The 25,250-nt window shown below is 43.8% G+C and overlaps 1 pseudogene across 1 annotated transcript in view; it reads left to right on the forward strand.

Moving 5' to 3' along the window:
- LOC311100551 (melanopsin-A-like) overlaps window positions 1–25,250 on the forward strand; it is a 57,576-nt pseudogene that overhangs the window by 377 nt on the left and 31,949 nt on the right. The window lies entirely within an intron of this gene.

Consider the following 25,250-nt stretch of genomic DNA (forward strand, 5'->3'; position numbering starts at 1 on the left):
TCAATTGCAGGGATTTGGAACAGGAAGCAGAGTCCAGCACCTATGAATGGCAGGACCTACCCTTCGGAATGACGTGCAGTCCCTGCTATGCCATCTATGCCCTCCAGAGAAATGCTGGGCCCACCATGATGGCAACACGGCTGTTCAGGAGTCAGTCGAGCATGCTGTCACACCCTGGCTCGGGGACTCATTATGTTGAGCCAGGGTGTGTTCATTCTATGTTTTCTATTTCTTTGGTGGGTGTTCTAGGTTGTCTATTGTCTATGTTTGCCGGTGTGACTCCCAATCAGGGGCAACAAGTGTCAGCTGTCGGCTGGTTGTCTCTGATTGGGAGCCATATTTAATCTGTCTGTTTTTCTTTCGGGTTGTGGGATTTTGTTCGTGTGTGTGCGTGTTGTACCACAGACGTCACGGATTCGTTGTTTATTTGTTTTGCTCGTGTGAGCATTTAATAAATATACTATGTTCACTCGCAACGCTGCGCCTTGGTCTCCTGTTCTAGACGATCGTGACAGAAAATCCCACCAGTACCAGACCAAGCAGCGTGAGGAGGAGAAAGGAAGGACCTGGGATCAGGGGAGTAGGAGTTTCGGCTGGGCCACGCTAAATGAAGAGGAGAGAGGCTGGTCGATGAAGCAATGGATCGAGAGTCTGACGAGAGCTAGGGAGGCCTGGTCCACGGGGAGGAGAGAACCCCAGAACATTTTTAGGGGGGGGCTCACGACGTGGACGACGGGGCAGCAGGAGGCCGCGATGGAGCGGTCCAGCGGGTGTGAAGAGGAGGCCGCCAGGTTAAGGGGGCCACTGGTCACAGAGGAGAGGGATAGTGTGGAGGCACGGCGAGAGGTACTGGGGTGTGTGTCCAGTCCGGTCCGGCCCGTTCCTGATCTCTGCGTAGGGCCAGTGGTGTGTGTCTCCAGTACGGGCCGGCCTGGTCCTGTTCCTCGCATCGTGCCGGTGGTGCGCGTCGCCAGCCCGGTCCGGCCCGTTCCTGCTCTCCGCACCAAGTCTGTGGTGCGCGTCGCCAGCCCGGCCCGGCCTGTTCCTGCTTCCCGCACTAAGCCTGTGGTGCGCGTCGCCAGCCCGGTCCGGCCCATTCCTGCTCCCCGCACCAAGTCTGTGGTGCGTTTCGGCCGCCCGGATCGGCCCGTTCCTGCTGTCCACACCAAGCCAGTGGTGTGCGTCGTCAGTCCGGCACGGCCCGTTCCTGCTCTCCGCACCGAGTCTGTGGTGCGCGTCGCCAGCCCAGTCCGGCCCATCCAAGCTTCCCGCACCAGGTCTGTGGTGCGTCTCGTCAGCCCTGTCCGGCTCGTTCCTGCTCTCCGCACCAAGTCGGTGGTGTGCGTCGCCAGCCCATTCCGGTCCATTCCTGCTCCACGCACCAAGCCAGGGGCGCGTGTCGTCAGTCCGGCTCCGGCCAGCGGGGCTAGACAGGACCAGGAGTACTTTTGGGGGTTGGAGAGGAAGTGGGGATCAAGCCCGGAGCCGGAGCCGCCGCCGAGGAAGAATGCCCACCCAGCCCTCCCCTGTTTTGCTCGTATTTAGGCGCGGTCGCAGTCCGCGCCTTTAGGGGGGGGTACTGTCACACCCTGGCTCGGGGACTCATTATGTTGAGCCAGGGTGTGTTCATTCTATGTTTTCTATTTCTTTGGTGGGTGTTCTAGGTTGTCTATTGTCTATGTTTGCCGGTGTGACTCCCAATCAGGGGCAACAAGTGTCAGCTGTCGGCTGGTTGTCTCTGATTGGGAGCCATATTTAATCTGTCTGTTTTTCTTTCGGGTTGTGGGATTTTGTTCGTGTGTGTGCGTGTTGTACCACAGACGTCACGGATTCGTTGTTTATTTGTTTTGCTCGTGTGAGCATTTAATAAATATACTATGTTCACTCGCAACGCTGCGCCTTGGTCTCCTGTTCTAGACGATCGTGACACATGCCTTCTACAGTGGGGAGAACAAGTATTTGATACACTGCCGATTTTGCAGGTTTTCCTACTTACAAAGCATGTAGAGGTCTGTAATTTTTATCATAGTTACACTTAAACTGAGAGAGACGGAATCTAAAACAAAAATCCAGAAAATCACATTGTATGATTTTTAAGTAATTAATTTGCATTTTATTGCATGACATAAGTATTTGATCACCTACCAACCAGTAAGAATTCCGGCTCTCACAGACCTGTTAGTTTTTCTTTAAGAAGCCCTCCTGTTCTCCACCCATTACCTGTATTAACTGCACCTGTTTGAACTCGTTACCTGTATAAAAGACACCTGTCCACACACTCAATCAAACAGACTCCAACCTCTCCACAATGGCCAAGACCAGAGAGCTGTGTAAGGACATCAGGGATAAAATTGTAGACCTGCACAAGGCTGGGATGGGCTACAGGACAATAGGCAAGCAGCTTGGTGAGAAGGCAACAATAATAATAATAATAATAATATGCCATTTAGCAGACGCTTTTATCCAAAGCGACTTACAGTCGTGCGTGCATACATTTTTTTTTGTGTATGGGTGGTCCCGGGGCTCGAACCCACTACCTTGGCGTTACAAGCGCCGTGCTCTACCAGCTGAGCTACAGAGGACCACGAACAACTGTTGGCGCAATTATTAGAAAATGGAAGAAGTTCAAGATGAAGGTCAATCACCCTCGGTCTGGGGCTCCATTCAAGATCTCACCTCGTGGGGCATCAATGATCATGAGGAAGGTGAGGGATCAGCCTAGAACTACACGGCAGGACCTGGTCAATGACCTGAAGAGAGCTGGGACCACAGTCTCAAAGAAAACCATTAGTAACACACTACGCCGTCATGGATTAAAATCCTGCAGCGCACGAAAGGTCCCCCTGCTCAAGCCAGCGCATGTCCAGGCCCGTCTGAAGTTTGCCAATGACCATCTGGATGATCCAGAGGAGGAATGGGAGAAGGTCATGTGGTCTGATGAGACAAAAATATAGCTTTTTGGTCTAAACTCCACTCGCCGTGTTTGGAGGAAGAAGAAGGATGAATACAACCCCAAGAACACCATCCCAACCGTGAAGCATGGAGGTGGAAACATCATTCTTTGGGGATGCTTTTCTGCAAAGGGGACAGGACGACTGCACCGTATTGAGGGGAGGATGGATGGGGCCATGTATCGTGAGATCTTGGCCAACAACCTCCTTCCCTCAGTAAGAGCATTGAAGATGGGTCGTGGCTGGGTCTTCCAGCATGAACATGACCCGAAACACACAGCCAGGGCAACTAAGGTGTGGCTCCGTAAGAAGCATCTCAAGGTCCTGGAGTGGCATAGCCAGTCTCCAGACCTGAACCCAATAGAAAATCTTTGGAGGGAGCTGAAAGTCTGTATTGCCCAGCGACAGCCCCGAAACCTGAAGGATCTGGTCTGTATGGAGGAGTGGGCCAAAATCCCTGCTGCAGTGTGTGCAAACCTGGTCAAGACCTACAGGAAACATATGATCTCTGTAATTGCAAACAAAGGTTTCTGTACCAAATATTAAGTTCTGCTTTTCTGATGTATCAAATACTTATGTCATGCAATAAAATGCAAATTATTACTTAAAAATCATACAATGTGATTTTCTGAGATTCCGTCTCTCACAGTTGAAGTGTACCTATGATAAAAATTACAGACCTCTACATGCTTTGTAAGTAGGAAAACCTGCAAAATCGGCAGTGTATCAAATACTTGTTCTCCCCACTGTATGTTGACAACTGTCGCCAAAAATCTACCCATGGAGATGGAAGCAAGATCGTTGGTGGACAGGCTGTGCTGGTGCCTTTTAGCTGAGTGTGCAAAGCTGTCATCAAGGCAAAGGGTGGCTAGTTTGAAGAATCTCAAATATAATGAGAAATTAAGGCTATTCCATGCGAGAAATTGCCAAGAAACTGAAGATCTCCTAGAACGCTGTGTACTACTCCCTTCACAAAACAGCGCAAACTGGCTCTAACCAGAATAGAAAGAGGAGTGGGAGGCCCCAGTGCACAACTGAGCAAGAGGACAAATACATTAGAGTGTCTAGTTTGAGAAACAGATGCCTCACAGATCCTCAACTGGCAGCTTCATTAAATAGTACCCGCAAAACACCAGTCTCAAAGTCAACAGTGAAGAGGCGACTCCGGAATGCTGACCTTCTAGGTCTAGTTGCAAAGAAAAACCTGGCCAATAAAAAGAAAAGATTAAGATGGGCAAAAGAACACAGAAACTTGACAGAGGAAGATTGGAAAAAAGTGTTATGGACAGACGAATCGAAGTTTGAGGTGTTCGGATCACAAAGAAGAACATTTGTGAGACGCAGACCAAATTGAAAAGATGCGGGAGGAGTGCTTGAAGCCATCTGTCAAGCATGGTGGAGGCAATGTGATGGTCTGGGGGTGCTTTGGTGGTGGTAAAGTGGGAGATTTGTACAGGGTAAAAGGGATCTTGAAGAAGGAAGGCTATCACTCCATTTTGCAATGCTATGCCATACCCTGTGGACGGCGCTTGATTGGAGCCAATTTCCTCCTACAACAGGACAATGACCCAAAGCACAGCTCCAAACTATGCATGAACTATTTAGGGAAGAAGCAGTCAGCTGGTATTCTGTCTATAATGGAGTGGCCAGCACAGTCACCGGATCTCAACCCTATTGAGCTGTTGTGGGAGCAGCTTGACCGTATGGTACGTAAGAAGTGCCCATCAAGCCAATCCAACTTGTGGGAGGTGCTTCAGGAAGCATGGGGTGAAATCTCTTCAGATTACCTCAACAAATTGACAACTAGAATGCCAAAGGTCTGCAAGGCTGTAATTGCTGCAAATGGAGGATTCTTTGACGAAAGCAAAGATTGAAGGACACAATTATTTTTTCAATAAAGACTCATTATTTCTAACCTTGTCATTGACTACATTTCCTATTCATTTTGGTATATTTCCTATTCAAACTCATTTCATGTATGTTTTCATGGAAAACAAGGACATTTCTAAGTGACCCAAACTTTTGAATGGTAGTGTATATATGTGCATTGTTCTGTTGAAAAACAAAGTATTGTCCCACTAAGCCCAAACCAGATGGGATGGCGTATCGCTGCAGAATGCTGTGGTAGCCATGCTGGTTAAGTGTGCCTTGACTTCTAAATAAATCACAGACAGTGGCACCAGCAAAGCATCCCCACGCCATAACACCACCTCCTCCATGCTTTACGGTGGGAACTACACATGCGGAGATCATCCATTCACCCACACCGCGTCTCGCGGTGCCAAACAATCCAGGCAGTTGGAAAGAACCTCTCCAGCATTTAATTTCTGTTATCTGTGCATCCAATAACCAAACGTAAGTAACCCGCAATATTGTCTACATTGTACTTTTTTCATGTTTAATTTATGCGCATTTAGACACTGTTTATTTGTGGTAGAATGGTTTGATGTTGCTACGTGTCGATAGTAATGTTGGATATGCCTTGAAAGCAATATTTTATAAATGCTTTGGAGGGATTTGATTATAATTATGTGTATGATGAGTGAATATGCTTATTATCTAAGATATAATCATCTAGATTCTTTATATGTTTTGTTTTTAGCACACATACACAAGTCAATGGAAATTAGGATGGAATATGTTTGACTGGAGAAAATAAATGGTAGCATTGACTCTCTAAACGGAACCTCAAGTCTCTCTCCCTATGCACCTGTATCACCTCCTACCTCTCCCAGTACATTCAAAACAGGCATCCTGCCATGACAGTATGTGTAGCCCATCTATCTGATGCTGTCTGGTCGAAAAGTGCATGATATTGTTGCCGCCTTTGGCTTCCCTTGATTAAAAAAAAGTACACAATAATAGCCCATCAGCGTTGAGCTGAACTGTGAATGGTCTTTGCGCACCAAAAAACAAAAGTGTCAAGGGAAGCCAGTTTGGATTTGGCTTCACACCAATCACATCAAAAGTGGTTGACAGAAAAAAAACATTAATTGTTGCATGTTGTTGTGTTGTCCTCCGGTAGCTAGCTAGCTAAAATTGGCCCTTTCCTAAATTAGCCATGGGTGGAGAAAGGGATTTGGACTTGTGGTTTTACTTAATTCTCTGTATTGGCCAATGATTAGAACGGCGATTCTGATCCAACCATAAATTAATACGTTGTGCCTCTGGCCTGAGGATGGAAGTTCAATATGTAGCTCGATGTAGTAGGGTAATGTTAACGAGCTGGCTAATTATTGCCCATGAAAGGAAGTTAGGCTAGCGAGCAAGCATTTTAGCCACGTAGCCTAGGACAACAAAAACTAAAAGAGTGTACTGTATGACAGAGTCATAGACTGTTTCGGCAACATGAAAGAGAGGAGGATGGCATTGACGTTTCTCTACAAGTAGAGTGAGTCAACATGTTTATTTCTACATATATACACAGAAATCAGTACCATTGACAACCACATGATATTTAGCTTGTGTTGATTGGACTAAATAGTTTTTGGAACATTTTAGTTGTCACTGTATTAGACTAAGCATAAGTGATTTGATGATGTTGAAATGGTGCTAGAATAGTGGAAACAGCTCCTGTTTTCTTTGCGACTTGCGGTAACTTTCCGGTGTTCTAAATCAATAGTTGTTTAGTAGTCCGAAAATGTCGGAAACATTATCTTGATTGGCCATGCTGTAGGTCATGTAACTGTTTGTTACATGCAATATGCTTTGTGGAGTCCACCGGACAGATGTTGCTTTCCGGCTTTGTGTTGAAGCAAAGGTGTGGTTGAATTTATTCTGCCACTGTCTTCTTATTGTCTCGACCTTAGGCCTATATATCGCGGTGGCAAGGCATATAAACTAACCGGTTATAGAGCAAACAACACAATTATCATAACACACAGGTTGTAATATGGCTTTTTTTTACTGACTTGGCTTCTCCAGTGATTTTACCCATGCACCTCTACTGCCAGGGTGCAAAACTGGTTCAGATTATGTAATTCCACCCAGTTTTGGGCTGTTTTGCACGCTGGGTGAGAGTAATAAATTACTACTGTATCTGGGGTGATCGTAATCTGGCTCCTATCTTGTCCGGTCATCATGTACAACAACTCTGTTCTCAATTAACCTGAATGCTGTTAAACCATGGTCACATGATGACAGATGGCAGGAGTGCCCTCTGTCTAACTCTATGGTCAGGTATTTAAACTGGCAGGTTGTCGGGCACCTAGTGATGGAAAAATGAGGCTTTCACCAAATTGTGCCGAAAAATGGTTCATTAATCAGAGCTTTTAACACAGTGCACTTTAGTGATATCTTCTGGTCAGGAATAAATATATTCACTATATGTCAAAAGTTTTAGAACACCTTGTCGTATCGAGTGAGTGGTGGCAATTATTGCTGATGAACAAAGGAGTCCGCTCATACTGAACGTTGATCATATGGTTTATTTGTGACAGGTTAAAGGACATATTCATAGCCTGTTATACACTAAAAAGTATTAGTAAGTTCATGGTATGTAAGGATCTTAAAATATCTAAGGTTAAAAAGATAATGCATCCAGTACTAGTTCACAGAGATTGATAAAATGCATAAATGTGTTAAAATCCGTCAAGTGTAAAAGGGTAAATTATTGTAAGAGGAAGGTGTAAACGTTATATTGACAACTTTATTTTGTGGTGCCTAATTTAAGGGTAAAAGTGTTAATCTGTGATCTACTAAATGCTCTTAATCTATGAGCCTGAGATCGATTGCTCTGGTCTCCACCCAACTTTCTGGGGAAATCGCGGTCTTTTTCTCATTACACTAAATTTGTCAGTGAGGAAACATAACTGCGTCACGTTCGTGATTATTTCTCCCCTTTTTCAGGTACGTTATTGATATAAAACAAGTTAATTTGAATGTAATAACTTGCTAACATGTCAAGAGAGTTTAAGGTATGTGTTAGTAACATTTTGAGTAAATTAGAGTTAAGTTGAAGTGCATGTGTGAGTGAAATCTGCTTGGTTGCAACGAAGATTAGCTTTGTACCGAGAGTAGCTGCCATTTTATGCTAATTGTGAATGAATATGTGCGTTGTTAATAATATATTTGGGGTTATTTGTACAATGTGTTTCGAATACTTTGTTGACATGGTTGATAAATGTAGTTATGGGTTACTGAGCTAAAGCTACTTTGTGTTTGACAGTTATATTGAAACATTTGTATATGTTTTAGTGAATTACAGTTTATGCTGTTGTGACTTGAATAAGCTTTGTACCCTACAAATCTCTGGTTCCTGTAGATCTGTTGTTCTGTATAATGTGGTATTTTTGTAAAAAGATTACACTAAATTTGTCAGTGAGGAAACATAACTGCGTCACGTTCGTGATTATTTCTCCCCTTTTTCAGGGGCGTAACATTTTGGAGGCTCCGCTGAGATTGCTGCTCAGATGTCCGGCTTCCACATCCTGGTCGCTGAATTCCGAGCCAGCTAAATCCCTACATAACAACCCAGGCAGGCTGCAGTGAGGAAAGTGTTGCTGTTCGAGGGGAGCTGGAAGTTGGTGGTTAAGTACGTGTCAACTGAGGCCGTTGAGAGACCATCAGAGACAGTAAGGACCATCTAATTCAGAGTCAACTCCTGCACAGTAAAGGTTCCTCCTGTCCTGTCAACATGACAACCGCCTTGGAAGAACTACAGGAAGAGGTAGTAGGAGAATTGCAAACCCTGACTAAAGACAAGTTACTAGACGTATGTGATTTCCTTGACATATCAGGCGAACAGAGAAGAGTTGTTCAAGACAAATCCCGCATATCATTGATGACTCACATTATGATGTTCCTTGAAAGAGAGGAAGTTGCAGAGTTAGAAGATGGCGGCATGTCGGAATTATTGTTACTTAAAGACAAAATGACAGAGATGATCAGTGGCATAGATAGCAAGACAGGGCAAACTGACCATGATATTGAAACAGCCAGAACACATCACATAATCGAGGGACTGAGAACTGTAACCCCACAACAAGGGGTGGGAACTGAGCAGAGTACTGCAGACCAAGCCAGTGATTCTCTGCGCCAGCCCCAACCCCCTGCCCATCTTCAGAGGAGCATGCAGCTCTCACCCAGTGCACAGCCCGGCTCATACTGGCGCAAAGAGTTAAAAATTTCTGGTCAGATAGGTGAACCGGGCCAGAAAGATAAACTGACTTTTTCCAGCCTTGCCCATCAGATTGAGAATGGACTTAACAGAGGCTATCCTGAGGTAGAAATAGTAGACGCAGTAATCAGGGCTATTTCTCCAGGCTCACAGCTACGCAGCTACTTGGAAGGTAAACCCCAGCTAACTCTTCCCACACTTAGATGCATCCTGCGTTCTCACTTCCAAGAGAAGAGTGCAACAGAGCTTTACAAACAGCTAGCTTCAGAAGCACAGCATAGCAAGGAGACCCCTCAAAGCTTCCTGATGCGCGTCTTAGATTTGAGGCAGAAAGTACTATTTGCTTCCCAGGAGTCAGAATCAGGGCTTAAGTATGACCCTGCCCTAGTCCAGCGCATGTGTTTACACACAGTCCTTACAGGTCTCCAGAGTGACAGTATCAGGATAGACATGCAGCCTCTCCTGCTTGATAGCGAAACATCAGATGAGGTTTTGCTAGAGAAGCTTAACATTGCTTGTGCTAATGAGTTAGAAAGACGAAACAAAAAGCGTTTTAATGCCCCACAGCCTGCTACAACTGTAAGTGTAGTCCAGTTAGAAGATACGCCATCTGCAAAGTGTCCTGTGAAGGAAGCCAAAGCTAAGATACCCGCAGAACTATTAACAGAGTTAGCTGAACTTAAGACAGGTGTAGCTTCCCTAAAAGGTCTCAGTGCCGAGATTGCTCAGATTAAGGAGACATTACAGCAGCCTATGTTTCAGTCATCGCCTTATGCCCATGCCCCACTTCCAGTTAGGAGGCCAGATAGGGAACCCCAGCCACCTGTTTCCCAGCAGCAGTATTACAGCAACTACAGTCAGCCCCAAGCACCTGACCCTGCGCAGTATCAATATGCACCTAACCTGTATACCAACCGCTCTGCTCAAGCTCCAAGGAGGTGTTTTGTCTGCCAGCAGGCCAGAACAGATGCACGCTGCACACACTGCTTCCGATGTGGGAGTGGAGAACATTTTCAAGCTGGATGTAAAATCCGGGGAGTCAGACCATCCAAAGAGGCCCCTTTAAACGGGGAAGGGTTACCGCTGAGGGACAAGTGTTAACCATAGCTACCAAAAAGTCCCAGAAATGTGCAAATTGTGCCAGAGAAGAGTCATTTGAGAACCTGAAACAATGTTCATCATGTAAAGAGACACTGTACTGTTCCAAAGGATGTCAAAACCAACATTGGACTAAACATAAGGAAAAATGCACTCACCTGAAAATTGACTCTACCTGTGAAAAGCTTTCCTGTACAGAAGAAAATGCCCACTCTTTACCATCCCTAGCTCAAGGTTGCCACCCCCATAAGGTCACCTCGCTAGTCGGTAGACAGTGCCTTGTTGAGTGTCACCTGAATCGCCACCACCTCCAAGCTCTATGGGACACAGGCTCTCAGGTATCGGTCATTGATGAACGATGGAAAGCGGAATCTCTCCCAAACGCAAGGCTGAGGGATGTTTCAGAAATTCTGGACTCACCTGATGATCTAAGATTGACGGCAGCAAATGGGACTGAAATGCCGTACCTGGGATGGATTGAAACAACTTTTCGGTTAGCCTCTGAAACTGACCAAACGAAGGAACTGATCATCCCAGTGCTGGTAATGAAAGGCTGTCACCTATCTCATCCCATCATAGGTTTCAATGTTATTGAGCACATCCTGACAAGGACCGAAAAGACTAAACGGTACAGCACAGTGAAAAAAGCTTTCCCAAGCCTCAAAAGAAATAAGGTGAGGGCTTTTATACAGGCTGTTAGTGCAGAACAGACAGATGAATACGCAGTGAAAACCAAGAAAGAGAAGGTTGCTGTACCAAAACACAGTAGCATTCAGATTGAGTGCCGGGTAGCTTCCCAGCCTTTCAAAGATGACATGACAATGCTTTTCCAGCCAGACCTGAACCCGCAGTGGCCAGATGAACTTGAGTTCTTTGACACACTAGTCAGAGTTAAGAAAGGTGTTTTTCCAGTTGTCATGCTTGATGTCTCTAACCCCACTGACCACGACATTGCCCTGCTAGGACGCACCATAATCGGTACAGTACAAACCATTATGACTGTGTTACCTGCCCAAGTCTTTGAAAAAGCTGTCACCCCAGCCACAGTGAATCACACCAGTGTTCAAACCCCATGTACTGCTACTGAACAGTGGGATCCACCAGTAGGTTTAAGTCACCTAACCGAAGAACAGAGAGAGGTTGTTAGGAAAATGCTTAGAGAAGAGTGTCACTCCTTCTCCAGATCAGACAATGACATTGGCTGCATTGAACGATTGAAAATGACTATTTCTCTAAAGGACTCTGAACCAGTCAAGCGCACATACATGTCAGTGCCCAGGCCACTGTATCAGGAGATGAAGGGTTACCTTCATGACCTCATAGCCCAGGGTTGGGTTAGGAAGTCAAACTCTTCATATTCTTCACCTGTCGTGTGCGTTAGGAAGAAGGACGGGACCCTCCGGTTGTGTATAGATTACAGAGACCTGAACAGAAAGACACATCCCGACCGCCAGCCCATCCCTCGGGTCCAGGACATCATGGACAGTTTAGGTGGTAATTCCTGGTTCTCCCTTTTAGATCAGGGAAAAGCATATCACCAAGGGTTCATCTCTGAAGAAAGCAGATCACTGACAGCATTTGTGACCCCATGGGGACTCTATGAGTGGATACGTATGCCATTCGGCCTCATGAACGCTCCTGCAGCTTTTCAGCGTTGTATGGAGGAATGTTTGGAAGGGCTCCGGGACAACATCTGCATTCCTTATCTGGACGACACGCTAGTTTTCAGTAAAACTTTCGACAGCCATGTGAATGATGTGCAAAAGGTTTTGCAGCGTCTCAGAGAGTATGGCATCAAACTCAAGCCAAGTAAGTGTGATCTCTTTAGACCCCAGGTCCGTTATTTGGGCAGAATAGTGTCTGCAGACGGCAGCAAAGTTGACCCAGCCGATTTTGAAGCAGTAAGAGCATTGAAAGAGATCAGACCACAGACTGTGGGCCAGCTCAGAAAAATGCTTGGTTTACTCACTTACTACAGACAGTACATCAAAGACTTTTCTAGGAGGGCCAGCTGTCTGTATGACCTCCTGAAAGCAGATTCAGAGAAATTACCTGACCACCCACGGAAAGCAAAAACAAAGAAAGTAAGTCATGTGGTGCCCTCAAACAAGCCAATCCTGTGGACTGACCAGCATCAACAGGCACTTGAACAGCTGATTGAGTGTCTGCTTCACCCACCAGTCTTAGGTTTCCCTGACTTCACTCAGCCATTTGTTGTACACACTGATGCGTCACATCAAGGCTTGGGAGCAGTTCTTTATCAAGAGCAAGATGGGAAGCTTAGGGTCATTGCTTATGGCTCTCGAACCTTAACAGCAGCTGAGAAGAACTATCACTACCACTCTGGCAAGCTAGAATTTCTAGCTCTGAAATGGGCAATCACTGATAAGTTCCATGATTATTTGTACTATGCTCCGACCTTCACTGTATACAGTGATAACAACCCGCTCAGCTACATTCTGTCTACTGCAAAACTGAACGCAACCACTTCCAGGTGGGTTGCAGAATTGGCTGATTTCCACTTTACAATAAAGTACAGGCCAGGCAGAGAGAACGGTGATGCAGATGCTTTGTCGAGGATGCCACTGGATGTAGAGTCACTGATGAGAGAGTGTTCTGAGGAGCTTCCACCAGACACCATTGCCGCCACGATACAAGCAGTAGAGGTACAGAAAGAGCCTTTTGTGCCTTGGTCAATTTCAGCTGCATCTATGTGGGTATCAGCTGAAGGTGAGACAACTACAGCAACAATCAGCTCGATCCCAAAAGAGGGGATAAGAGAGGCACAAGAGTCTGATCCGGTCATCCGTCCTGTGCTCGATTTCAAGCTGTCTGGTTCCAAACCGCCAGTTAAAGAGCAAAAGGAATTCAGTCCAAAGACAAAATGCCTATTCAGAGAATGGGACAAATTGACAATCGACAGTGATGGTATTCTTTACAGAATCACTACAGCCCGCAAGCAGTTAGTTCTACCAGAGCAGTACAAAGGTAAAGTGATGGAAGAGTTGCACAATAACATGGGACACCAAGGTACTGACCGCACTGTATCACTAGTACGTGACCGCTTCTTCTGGCCTTATATGCAATCTGACATCGAGCACTATGTGACTAAAACTTGTAGCTGTGTCAAGCAGAAAAAGCCAGGCCATGAAACAAGAGCTCCTCTGACAAACATTGTGACAACACAGCCATTTGAACTGGTATGTATAGATTTCCTCCATCTCGACAGATGCAAAGGGGGATATGAGTACATCCTCGTGATTGTTGACCATTTTACACGTTTCACTCAAGCCTACGCCACCACATCAAAGTCAGGAAAAACTGCTGCAAATCTCATCTTCAATGACTTTGCCCTGAAGTTTGGGTTCCCCTCCCGCATCCACCATGACCAAGGGGGAGAATTCGAAAATCAGTTGTTCCATCAGTTAAAGAAACTCAGTGGCATGGCCGGGTCCAGAACAACACCCTACCACCCGATGGGGAACGGTCAAGTGGAACGAATGAACAGAACATTGTTGCAAATGCTAAAGACACTAACTGAGACACAAAAGTCAAACTGGAAGGAGTCTCTAAACAAACTGGTTTATGCCTATAACTGCACCCGTTGCGAAGTGACTGGCTATTCACCATTTTATCTTCTGTTTGGGAGATCACCCAGGCTTCCAGTTGATATGTTCTTTGGATTGTGCACAGAGGCAGGTTCCAGTAACCAGCGAGACTACGTGGAGAACTGGAAACGAGGAATGGAAGAAGCATACGCCATTGCAAATGAAAATGCTCAGAAAGCTGCTGAAAGAAGTAAGAAGTACTATGACACTAAAGTTAGGAGTTCAGTGCTACAGCCTGGCGAGCGAGTTCTGATTAAAAACCTGACACCAAGAGGAGGACCAGGCAAACTCCGTAACTATTGGGAAGATCAAATTCACACAGTAGTGAGACAAATGGGTTCAGACCTGCCGATTTATGAGTTGAGACCAGAAAAGGGTAGGGGACGCTCCAGGGTCCTGCACAGAAACCTGCTCATGTCCTGTGACCACTTACCTTTTGAGAGACAACCAGAAATGACTAAAGATGACAAAAGTAAGAAAAAGAGACACCAGCCTGGATCACAGCCTCTAGATTCTGATGAAGACAGCGGGGATGAATATGACCTTCATCATGAGCCGCTAAAGTTCCCCACATCTCCTACAGTACTTGAGAGGTATGCTGAACCAGCGAGAGAGTCGGAAAACAGGCCCCCACCAGTGAAACAGACAGTTGCGGTGCCAGTTCCTGATACGCTACCAGCACAGCCTCTTGTTGAAAATCAGCTGGAGGAGAAAACAACAGTTAAAGAACTGCCTGCTGAGGAGATGAACTTGCCTGCTGAAAATGTGCCTGATGATCGTCCACTAAGTGCCTTTCCTTCATTAACTGCTGCTGCTGAACCTGAGGAACCAGCTTACCAGCTGCCACAAAGAGAGAGACACCCTCCAAGACGTATCACCTATGATCAGCTTGGTATCCCTTCCTGCTACAGTATTCAGCCACAGCCACAGTTGTTCCCTGTCTACCCTGCACCAGGACTGGTTCCATGGCTGCCATCACTACAGCGATATTACCTTCAGCCACCCTACATGTATGGACTTCAGCAAACTTGAGCCTACAGAGTTGACATGTTTGACCATGGACTACTGACTGATTTCACAGACTTTCACGAGACAATTAGCAGACTATGCATATAGATCATTAAAACTGATGGACTGTTGACAATAGTATGAGAAAAGACTGCTTATGGACTGTTTATACAGCTGGTCAACAGATATGGACTGTGAATATAACTTCTTGGTTCTATTTGAACTGTGAACTTTGACCTCTGCTCAAGGACTATCTTACAGAAGAGGATTTTCTACGTCCAGTGCTAATAGACTGTTTAAGAAGACAATGTTGGTAATGTTGGGACAACATTTATTTTGTCGGGGAGAGTGTGACAGGTTAAAGGACATATTCATAGCCTGTTATACACTAAAAAGTATTAGTAAGTTCATGGTATGTAAGGATCTTAAAATATCTAAGGTTAAAAAGATAATGCATCCAGTACTAGTTCACAGAGATTGATAAAATGCATAAATGTGTTAAAATCCGTCAAGTGTAAAAGGGTAAATTATTGTAAGAGGAAGGTGTAAACGTTATATTGACAACTTTATTTTGTGGTGCCTAATTTAAGGGTAAAAGTGTTAATCTGTGATCTACTAAATGCTCTTAATCTATGAGCCTGAGATCGATTGCTCTGGTCTCCACCCAACTTTCTGGGGAAATCGCGGTCTTTTTCTCATTACACTAAATTTGTCAGTGAGGAAACATAACTGCGTCACGTTCGTGATTATTTCTCCCCTTTTTCAGGTACGTTATTGATATAAAACAAGTTAATTTGAATGTAATAACTTGCTAACATGTCAAGAGAGTTTAAGGTATGTGTTAGTAACATTTTGAGTAAATTAGAGTTAAGTTGAAGTGCATGTGTGAGTGAAATCTGCTTGGTTGCAACGAAGATTAGCTTTGTACCGAGAGTAGCTGCCATTTTATGCTAATTGTGAATGAATATGTGCGTTGTTAATAATATATTTGGGGTTATTTGTACAATGTGTTTCGAATACTTTGTTGACATGGTTGATAAATGTAGTTATGGGTTACTGAGCTAAAGCTACTTTGTGTTTGACAGTTATATTGAAACATTTGTATATGTTTTAGTGAATTACAGTTTATGCTGTTGTGACTTGAATAAGCTTTGTACCCTACAAATCTCTGGTTCCTGTAGATCTGTTGTTCTGTATAATGTGGTATTTTTGTAAAAAGATTACACTAAATTTGTCAGTGAGGAAACATAACTGCGTCACGTTCGTGATTATTTCTCCCCTTTTTCAGGGGCGTAACATATTCAGATCACAAGCTTCAGCATAAGTGACAGGTGACATGACACCCGGAGAACGGCGCCTCAGATTGGAATGGCCGTTCTGCCCTTTCTGTAGTCTAGCCCCTATTTATAAACAATGCAAAAAGATGGGTGGCTCCCTCTTCTGGCCAATCACCAGTCTCCCCTGGGACGTCACCCTCCAAACGGCTACATTTGACCTAACATAAACAACATTCCATTTCTTCAAGAAAAACATTTAACAAAGGCATAATCCCAATACACGACAACCTCAAGGGTTTTTCTTTTTTTGTACTATTTTCTACATTGTAGAATAATAGTGAAAACTTCAAAACTATGAAATAACACATATGGAATCATGTAGTAACCAAAAAGTTGTTAAACAATATATTTTATTTGTGATTCTTCAAATAGCCACCCTTTGCCTTGATGACAGCTTTGCACACTTTTGGCATTCTAAAATGGCTTAAATTCTTTTTTCCTCATCAATCTACACACAATATCCCATAATGACAAAGCAAAAACAGGTGTTTAGAAATATTTGCAAATTAAAGAAAAATACAAACATGAAATCACATTTACATAAGTATTCAGACCCTTTACTCAGTACTTTGTTGAAGCACGTTTGGCAGCAATTACAACCTTGTCTTCTTGGGTATGACGTGACAAGCTTGGAACACCTGTATTTGGGAAGTTTCTCCCATTCCTTTCTGCAGATCCTCTCAAGCTCTATCAGGTTGGATGGGGAGTGTCGCTGCACAGCTATTTTCAGGTCTCTCCATAGATGTTCGATTGGATTCAAGTCCGGGCTCTGGCTGGGAAACTCAAGGACATTAAGAGACTTGTCACAAAGCCACTCCTACGTTGTCTTGGCTGTGTGCTTATGGTCGTTGTCCTGTTGGAAGGTGAACCTTCACCCCAGTCTGAGGTCCTGCGCGCTCTGGAGCAGGTTTTCATCAAGAATCTCTCTGTACTTTGCTCCGTTCATCTTTCCCTCAATCCTGACTAGTCTCCAATTCCCTGCCGCTGAAAAACATCCCCACAGCATGATGCTGCCACCACCATGCTTCACCGTAGGGATGGTGCCAGGTTTCCTCCAGACGTGACACTTGGCATTCAGGCCAAAGAGTTCAATCTTGGTTTAATCAGACCAGAGAATCTTGTTTCTCAGGATGATCAATTGAAACAGGATGCACCTGAGCTCAATTTCGAGTCTCACAGCAAATGGTCTGAATACTTATGTAAATAAGGTATTTCTGCTTCTTATGTTTAATAAATGTGCAACATTTTCTAATAACCTGTTTTCGCTTTGTCATTATGGGGTATTGTGTGTAGATCAATGAGGAAAAATAGTTATTTAATCGCTTTTATAATAAGGCTGTAACGTAACAAAATGTGGAATAGGTCAAGGGGTCTGAATACTTTCTGAGTGCACTGTATATATATATTTTTTCTTAACTGTCAGGGCCCAGGTCTGACAGAACCTCTGCAGATTATCTATCTATCGCGCTCACTCTCTCACTTACGCTGTCACTCTCACTCGCTCGAGCTCTCTCTAGCTCTCACACTTTCTCACTCTCTCACATTCTCTCTCTCTCTCTCTCTCACTCACCTTCACTCACTCTCTCTCACTCTCTCTCACTCTCCCACTCTCTCACTCACTTTCAAATTCAACATGCTTTAATGGCACGAATAACAAGGTCAATGTTGCCAAAGCAAAGTGATACACACAGTTATGAAAACAACAGTGACAACAATAAAAATAGTAGGTGTTATACAAGCTGTCATCAAGGCAAAGGGTGGCTATTTGAAGAATCTCAAATAGAAAATATATTTTGATTTGTTTAACACTTTTTTGGTTACTACATGATTCCATATGTGTTATTTCATAGTTTTGATGTCTTCACTATTATTCTACAATGTAGAAAATAGTTAAAAATAAAGATAAACCCTTGAATGAGTACGTGTGTCCAAACTTTTGACTGGTACTGTACATTTATATTGTGATACTTCTGACAGAAAACTTTCTAACTACGCCCATAACTTTTGGACTTTATAGCATTCGCAGAAGGAATGGATTATTGATTCTTTGTTCGTTTTATACTTAAGACATGACTATGCCGTTGTGCTGTAGAATTTGTGATTTTTGCTAACTGTAATTTCTTTAGTGATGTTTCAACATTCTCTCCATCTTGTGCCAATATCAGTTATTTTTTAATCTTGGATGACCTAAAACTTTCTTTTTTATTCCGAGTTTTATTTGCCCATATGATAAAGAAATGTGTGAGTAAGATATGACTAAAATGTCACACCCTCAGTTAAACTAATAATGTATGACTAATTAGTAGACTAGAGCTTAGATAATTAATCAAATGTGTTTATATCCCAGCAATAGAGTATAGACTGGTTCCCAAAACACACAGGGAAAGGGGAGTGAAAGGCTTGAAGGATATTGTGAGGAGGCGATATCTAAGGAATGCAGCCTGCCCTAGCAGGAAGTAGATAAGAACAGTGTGTGTGTGTGTGTGTGTGTGTGTGTGTGTGTGTGTGTGTGTGTGTGTGTGTGAGTGTGTGTGTGTGACCTGATGGTTAGGAGAGCAGAGGAAAACATGAGCTAAACCCATGTATAGTGGAAATATACAGCCGCCTACAGAGGGGTGGGATTTTTCCTCTGACGTGTGCGTATAAAAATATTGTACGACCATTTTGTTGCAGAGCGCTCTCATGAATAAATATGCTGACCATTGCAGGATTGAGTCTTTGTTTAATTTATTTAAACTAAGAGATTTACAACCTTTTGGGAATTATTCAAAGAGTTAAGAAGTAGTTGACTTCAACCATTGAGATAACAAAATTCTCGTAACAGCTTGGTCCTTTGGAGCCGGATATCAATACCTGTCCTCTGTCCTTCCGGGGGACACCAAAAACCGTGCACAGGCGGATGATACATCCGTATAGACAAAGACCTGCCCTCCGAAATTGGGGGTTCAAATACAGGCCGGTGACAACCTGGAAACGACAGAAACGGTGACGATATCCAACCAAAATTGAGCTGCAAAAATAAGGTCAGTAATCTTTATTCATTGGATTTTGGGGGAATTGAATCTGTAACCTGCAGTAAGGATTTATGGAGTTTAAATTTGCTGTAGTGAGGTTCCATCAATAATCCACAATGGGATCGACATCCCGGTAGCCCGTTTTTAGATGTTTATCTAGAGAAAACCCAATGCGCCAGTATTCTAGATAATTATGAGATGGGGGGGGACCCGGTGTAAGATCAAAAATGGGATGGGGGTCCGAGCATGACTCCAGGTAGTTGAGGCCATTACCAAAAACAAACTGACCTTGTGTTGAGTTCAATCTGGGATTGTCAAGAGTACACAAGAAGGAGGTAAACATCTGCGTTTTTTTAGACGTTTGTCTAGAGAAAACCACGCGTGAGTATTCTAGATAAATTGAAGAACGGGGGTGAAACTTCAGGGGAGGAGAGTGTGATAGTGAGACGGTCTGGGATCATCAATAAATTTCAAGGAGGGAAATAACTATTATCGTGTGAGATAGATACATTAAACAAGTCAAAAGTCATAAACAACTGTAAGGTTGTATACGTGTGAGACCTAATGATCTATCGAAAGTCGCGATAATTAATTGTTTCAAGGAAAGGACTGAAATAGGTCGCGTGAGAAATAAGGTTAATATAATTGAGGACATTTGGACGGTTAAGATCACTAGAAAAGAGGGAGAACCCATTTCTGTTGTATGAGACATAAATTCCTCTGTAACGGTATGAGATAATTCTGGGGGACTAGTCAAGACTACATAAACAGAAAGGGGTGATCCCAGGTGTTGTGTGAATCACTTTTTAATTACTTGTTATATAGAAAAGGAGTCAAGGGATAGGAGAAACCTCCATTATGTGACCAGGTGGAGGGAGAGGTATGGTTTTGAGGGAAGTCTGGACGCAGACAAACTCAAATCCATGGTAAAACAGATGCACAAGGTGTGTAAAGGCAGAGTAGAGAGAGAGCGAGTGGAAGGGCTAGATACAGCCAAGGTGTGGCTCTCCGGAGTCTCGAAAGAGAGAGGAGGGTGAGAGACAGAAAAAGAAAGTCAGAAAGGAAGGTCTAAGACAGAACCCACAGCTCCCCCTGTATAAAGGTCTAGATCAAGACTATACACCTCCCTGGCACATCAGGCCTGGAGGAAAAATCCAGACGATGATGTGGTGGTGGTGAGGGGAAGGGTGCCACAGCAGGCTGCCGTTTTGGAGTTTCCACCCCCTTACCAGAACCAAGGGGAAGCTGAGGGAGCACAGAGGGGGGTTGAGGATAAGGCAAAGGAAGATAGTACAGTTGAGGTTCTAAGGAAATGTTTGGAACAACAGCAGCAACCCAATTGGTCATTGCAGAAATTAGAAAAAGAGAGAGCGAGACGGAAAGAGAAGGCTAAGAGAGTAACTAGAGTACTAGGATAGAATATGGGGGTCAAGGGACTGAAGAGTGGAAGACCCAGGTCCCTGAGGAGACTTGAACCCCACAACAAAAGTCCAGTTAGGAGCTAAGCTCAGGAGGGAGTCAGTATGAGTCAGGAGATGAGAGAGTAGGAGGGGGCCAGTACCCAATGATAGCCTTACCTAATCTATTGGCAGGGAATGAAGGGGCCCCAGCAACCTTAGATGTATACAGGCCATGAACACAGAGGGACGTGGCCCGAGCGGTAGAATGAATGACCCACCCCAAAACAGGAATAGTAAGGTTTGGGCTGCCGTTAGAGGGCAGTGGGTTTCAGGGGATGCCCAGAGGGCACTTTTGCCATGGGCCGATCACAGAGAGTATGTTGGGAAAATAACTGAATTGTGTAATAGCCTCAGAGAACATTACCATCGTCATGCAGACTTCTCTAAAGTACATGAGTGTAAACAAGAGGATAGTGAGACTGTCAGCCAGTACTTAGAGAGGCTTAAAGATGTGTTTAACGCAAACAATGGCATTCCCGAGCCAGACCAGAGACAGGGGAATGATACGCCCTACCATCAGCAATTAAAAATATAGCGTTCCTCAGTGGAATGAGACCAGAGATAAGCAGGACCATTAAAAATACTTTGATAGAGTGGAGAACGGCACCGCTAGTTGAGGTTAAAAGGTATACAGTTTACCAAGAGCAGATTGGGAGAGAAAAGAGGAGTAAGAGAGACCTTAAGGGAGTTCCAACTCTCGGAGAGATAGTGAGGCCAGAACAAAGGAGCAGTGTCCTGGAAATCACAGTCTGTTTTGTTTTTTTGTCAGTTCTGCTGGGAGTAGATTCTAGAGACTGAGGAGACAATTGATCCAAGTTGTGAGGTGTTTGAATTGGCTACTATTGACCTAGCACTTCAACAGGAACAGAAACCTAATTTGACATTGACAGTAATGGGTAAGAAAATTAAATTCCTATGCGATACAGGGGCTTGCAGGACAGCAATCTGTTCAGCAGACAATCCAGAGGGAGTGAGGATTGATGGGGAGAAAATCTGGTCATCAATTTATTGAATTATCAGCCCCAATAACCCTAAAACATGACCAATCAGGAGGAGAGGCAACCATACCCGTCCTGATATCTAAGCTGTGTCCGGTGAATTTACTAGGACGTGATGTAATGACTAAATTGAATGTGGCCGTCATTTCCACTGAGAGGGGAATGAAAGCACAAAGTCAGAGACAATATGGTGGTCTGTGGGGAAGGGGATCCATGTTATTGGTATAGTCAAGACTTGTTATGGGGGGGAATAACTGATATTCCCCAAACCTTAATGGAACTTGCTGATGATGTGGTACAAGGCCCCACTAAAATGTCCCCCGATGACCTACACTGTACTCTCTGGTATAACCAACACCCAGGTCCAGATTCAATCTATGAAGAAGCATTATTTAAAACCACAGAAAGAACTGTAGCACTAAAATGGTTTCACCATGACAACACCCACGCAGCAGTGGAGGTGGAACTAGGGCCCCAAAGTAAACAATAGGTTTATATTTTAATAAATTAATGCAACAGGTTTAAATCAGTAGATTACCGGAAGGTGGTTATGGGCTTGTTATTTATAGGTTTAGTGAATTTAATGAAACATGGAGTTATCCGATGTGTTCTGAGTGGGGAGTTTTTAGTTTTTTCTTTATTTCCCAGGACTGAGGAAAATCCCCTACAGTATATGTTAAGGGACAGTAGGAGACAACGTATCAAACATTTTAAAAAATAGATACCTGGAATAAAATATCACTGCTTACTTATATAAAGTAAGGGATTAGATTGACAAATGAGTGAAATATGACATTAAGAAGGGTGACAGGAACAATATACGGGGAAACTATGTCCTTGATTACATTTTGCATTTTGGCCATTTGGCAGACGCTCTTATCTGGAGCGACTTACAGTTAGTGAGTGCATACATTTTCATAATGTAAAGAAAGGGGCAATCCTACGAGATAATGTCTGGCGTAAGGATAAATTATAACATGTATTAAAGTCACTGTTTTGATATGCGGAAATATTGACACATGGGTAAAGCAATGTGTCAATAGGGGGAATGGTAGAGCAGGTTAGATGGTAGAGCAGGTTAGGAAACACTTTGTGGCCTATGGTATAACGAATTACTACAAAATATACATAAATATTTTTGGGTTCCAGATGTGTCATCTGTGCGCAGAATAATCACCAAGATAGACAGAGAGCACCCCAGGGGGAATATCCCCCTGGCAAAATATCCAGTCCAGCAATTGGAAATTGATTTTATAGAGTTATCACGGCGTGAAAGGAAGAAATTGGGTACAATGTCTACCGATAGTATTAATGACGATTAGGGTAACACCAGATAAATTGGGTTGTCCCCCTTTGAGAAAGTGTTTGAAAGACCTTACAGAATGCGACAGTTGACAGGACCAGAACAGGCAGACATAGAACTAGAGAATACACTAGCAGAACATATGAGAAAATTGTTCGTTAACCATACCCGTATGTCTAAGAATTTGTGTCCTACAGGAGAATTAAAGGAGAAGGTGACTCATAGTATACAACCTGGAGACTGGGTGTGGATCCAATCGTTGAGGAAAAAGGATTGAAAGCAGACACGCTGGGAGGGACCATACCAAGTCCTATTGGTAACTGCCTTCCCTAAAAGACTAGCTGAGAGAGCCACTTGGGTCCACGTTACCCTCTGCAAAAAGGTAGGCCCACATACCAGCACCGCTGAACACACACAGAGTTAAAGAGAAGAACTGACCCACTAGGGTTCGGGGGTAAACTCTTAACGAAGAAACCCTACCCCAACCTTTCATCACTGTGGGGTGTTCCTAGAGGCGTGGATATGGGGAAGTACCAGGCAGGTGGGTCAGGGACAGGATTGGGATGGCGGTTTTGGGGATTTTGGGGGACTCTGAGCTGCAATATTGTTAACCATATTATGGATTAATCCAGGTCAACCTAAACAGGGAAATGATGAACAAAATAATACCAAGGCACTGATTCGATCTCGTAGAAATACTGAAACCAAGAAAGACTATTGGGGGAATGATTATTTTATAGTTAAAGTCAGTTTAGGACAAGATGGGGGATTCAAGATACCATTCGACTTCTCCCATGAAGAGATAGGAGGTTTTGGGGGCTTTGGTAAGAAGGGGGCGTGTACAAGAAAGTTAGGTCCTAGAAGGTATGGTAAATACATTTGCACTGGGGAACGCTCATGTCCTTGGGGAACATACTATGAGAATGGAATGGACGCAGCACACCGATGGGGAATTAAACAAACCCATGATAAATGTAAAACGCAACTGGTGATAACGGTAAAGTCAATTATGCAAGATAACATAGCAAGGACCTATTGGGTCTGTGTTGATGATGTTGGGGCAAATACATGTGTGAGGCTCATTTTTCAGGAGAGAAATGAATCTTCCACCCCCGAGACAGAACAGCAGGTAGATCTAATGTTATCACTAGAGGTATCAAAAAATAGTCTAATACCCCTTGGAAGGCCCTCAGAAGGAATCCTAAATAGCACTAAACCACCAAGGGTAGAATATTTCCTCTTGCAGGAAATGAACCAAGGAGAAGTAGAAGGAATTTCAAATGAGAACTTCTGGGTAAGGTGGATGAACTACACAGCTAGGGCGTTGGGTCAAACTAATTGTTATGCCTGTTCAACAGGTAGGCCAACCCTTCTAACTGCACCTATGCCTCAGACCATGTTCTCTTGGGTGATAGATTTGGGATCAAACCAAACCTCACCTAATTGTTCAGATATTAAAATAACCACTCTTAAAAAGGATAATACTAAGGCACCCCAATTCACCATGACCCCCGGAGATTAAGGGTTTACAACAACGTTTTTCTGGTGGGTTACAATTGATAATTGATGTTGACTGAATTAATTACATCTACAAAGGTTCCTTAATTAGACAAGGGATGCAGTGAAGAGAATCTCAGACCAACTATTTGCCATCTCACTCATGACCTGCAGAATAGGTTGGCTCTCGATATGCTTTTAGCCGAGAAGGGCGGATTTGTAAGAGGGAGGTCATTGTTGTATGTTTATCCCCAACAATACAGCCCCAGAGGGTACAATAACTAGAGCACTGGCCGGTCTCACGGCATTAAGTGAAGAATGGGCTGAGAACTCGGGGGTGAATACATCAATGACTGGTTGGTTTGATAATATGTTTGGAAAATGGAAACAGATTGTGGCAACAGTGGTGGGGGCAGTTCTGGTGGGAATGTTCAGTTTGGTGTTATGTGGATTCTGTTTAATCCCGTGTGTGCGAGGTCTTGTGTTAAGGTCTTTGGAAAAGGCAGCGTCACTGCAGATGGTGAGGTATGGGCCCATTCCCTACTCAGACCGATGGAACTACGACCTATATCCTCCCGCTCTAGTGGACGATGCAGAAAATTTATATCCTGATGAACCTGTATTAAATGAGACAATTTTTTGATGTTTAGTATACTATAATTTAAATGAAAATTGTAGTGAAAATCCTAACAAGGAGAGTGAGTTATGGTTGGAAGTAAAATTTGGTAGCAATACAAGACAAATTGTATTTTATAGTGTGTTTTGTACTAGTGATTCATTTAATATGCAAAACAAGTTGTATGCCTTGTTGTGTGTTTCATTTTATAAGAATGTATTTTAAATGTGTGTGTGAAATTT

This window comes from Coregonus lavaretus (assembly GCF_964263955.1).
Source record: "Coregonus lavaretus genome assembly, chromosome: 25".
Classification (NCBI taxonomy): domain Eukaryota; kingdom Metazoa; phylum Chordata; class Actinopteri; order Salmoniformes; family Salmonidae; genus Coregonus; species Coregonus lavaretus.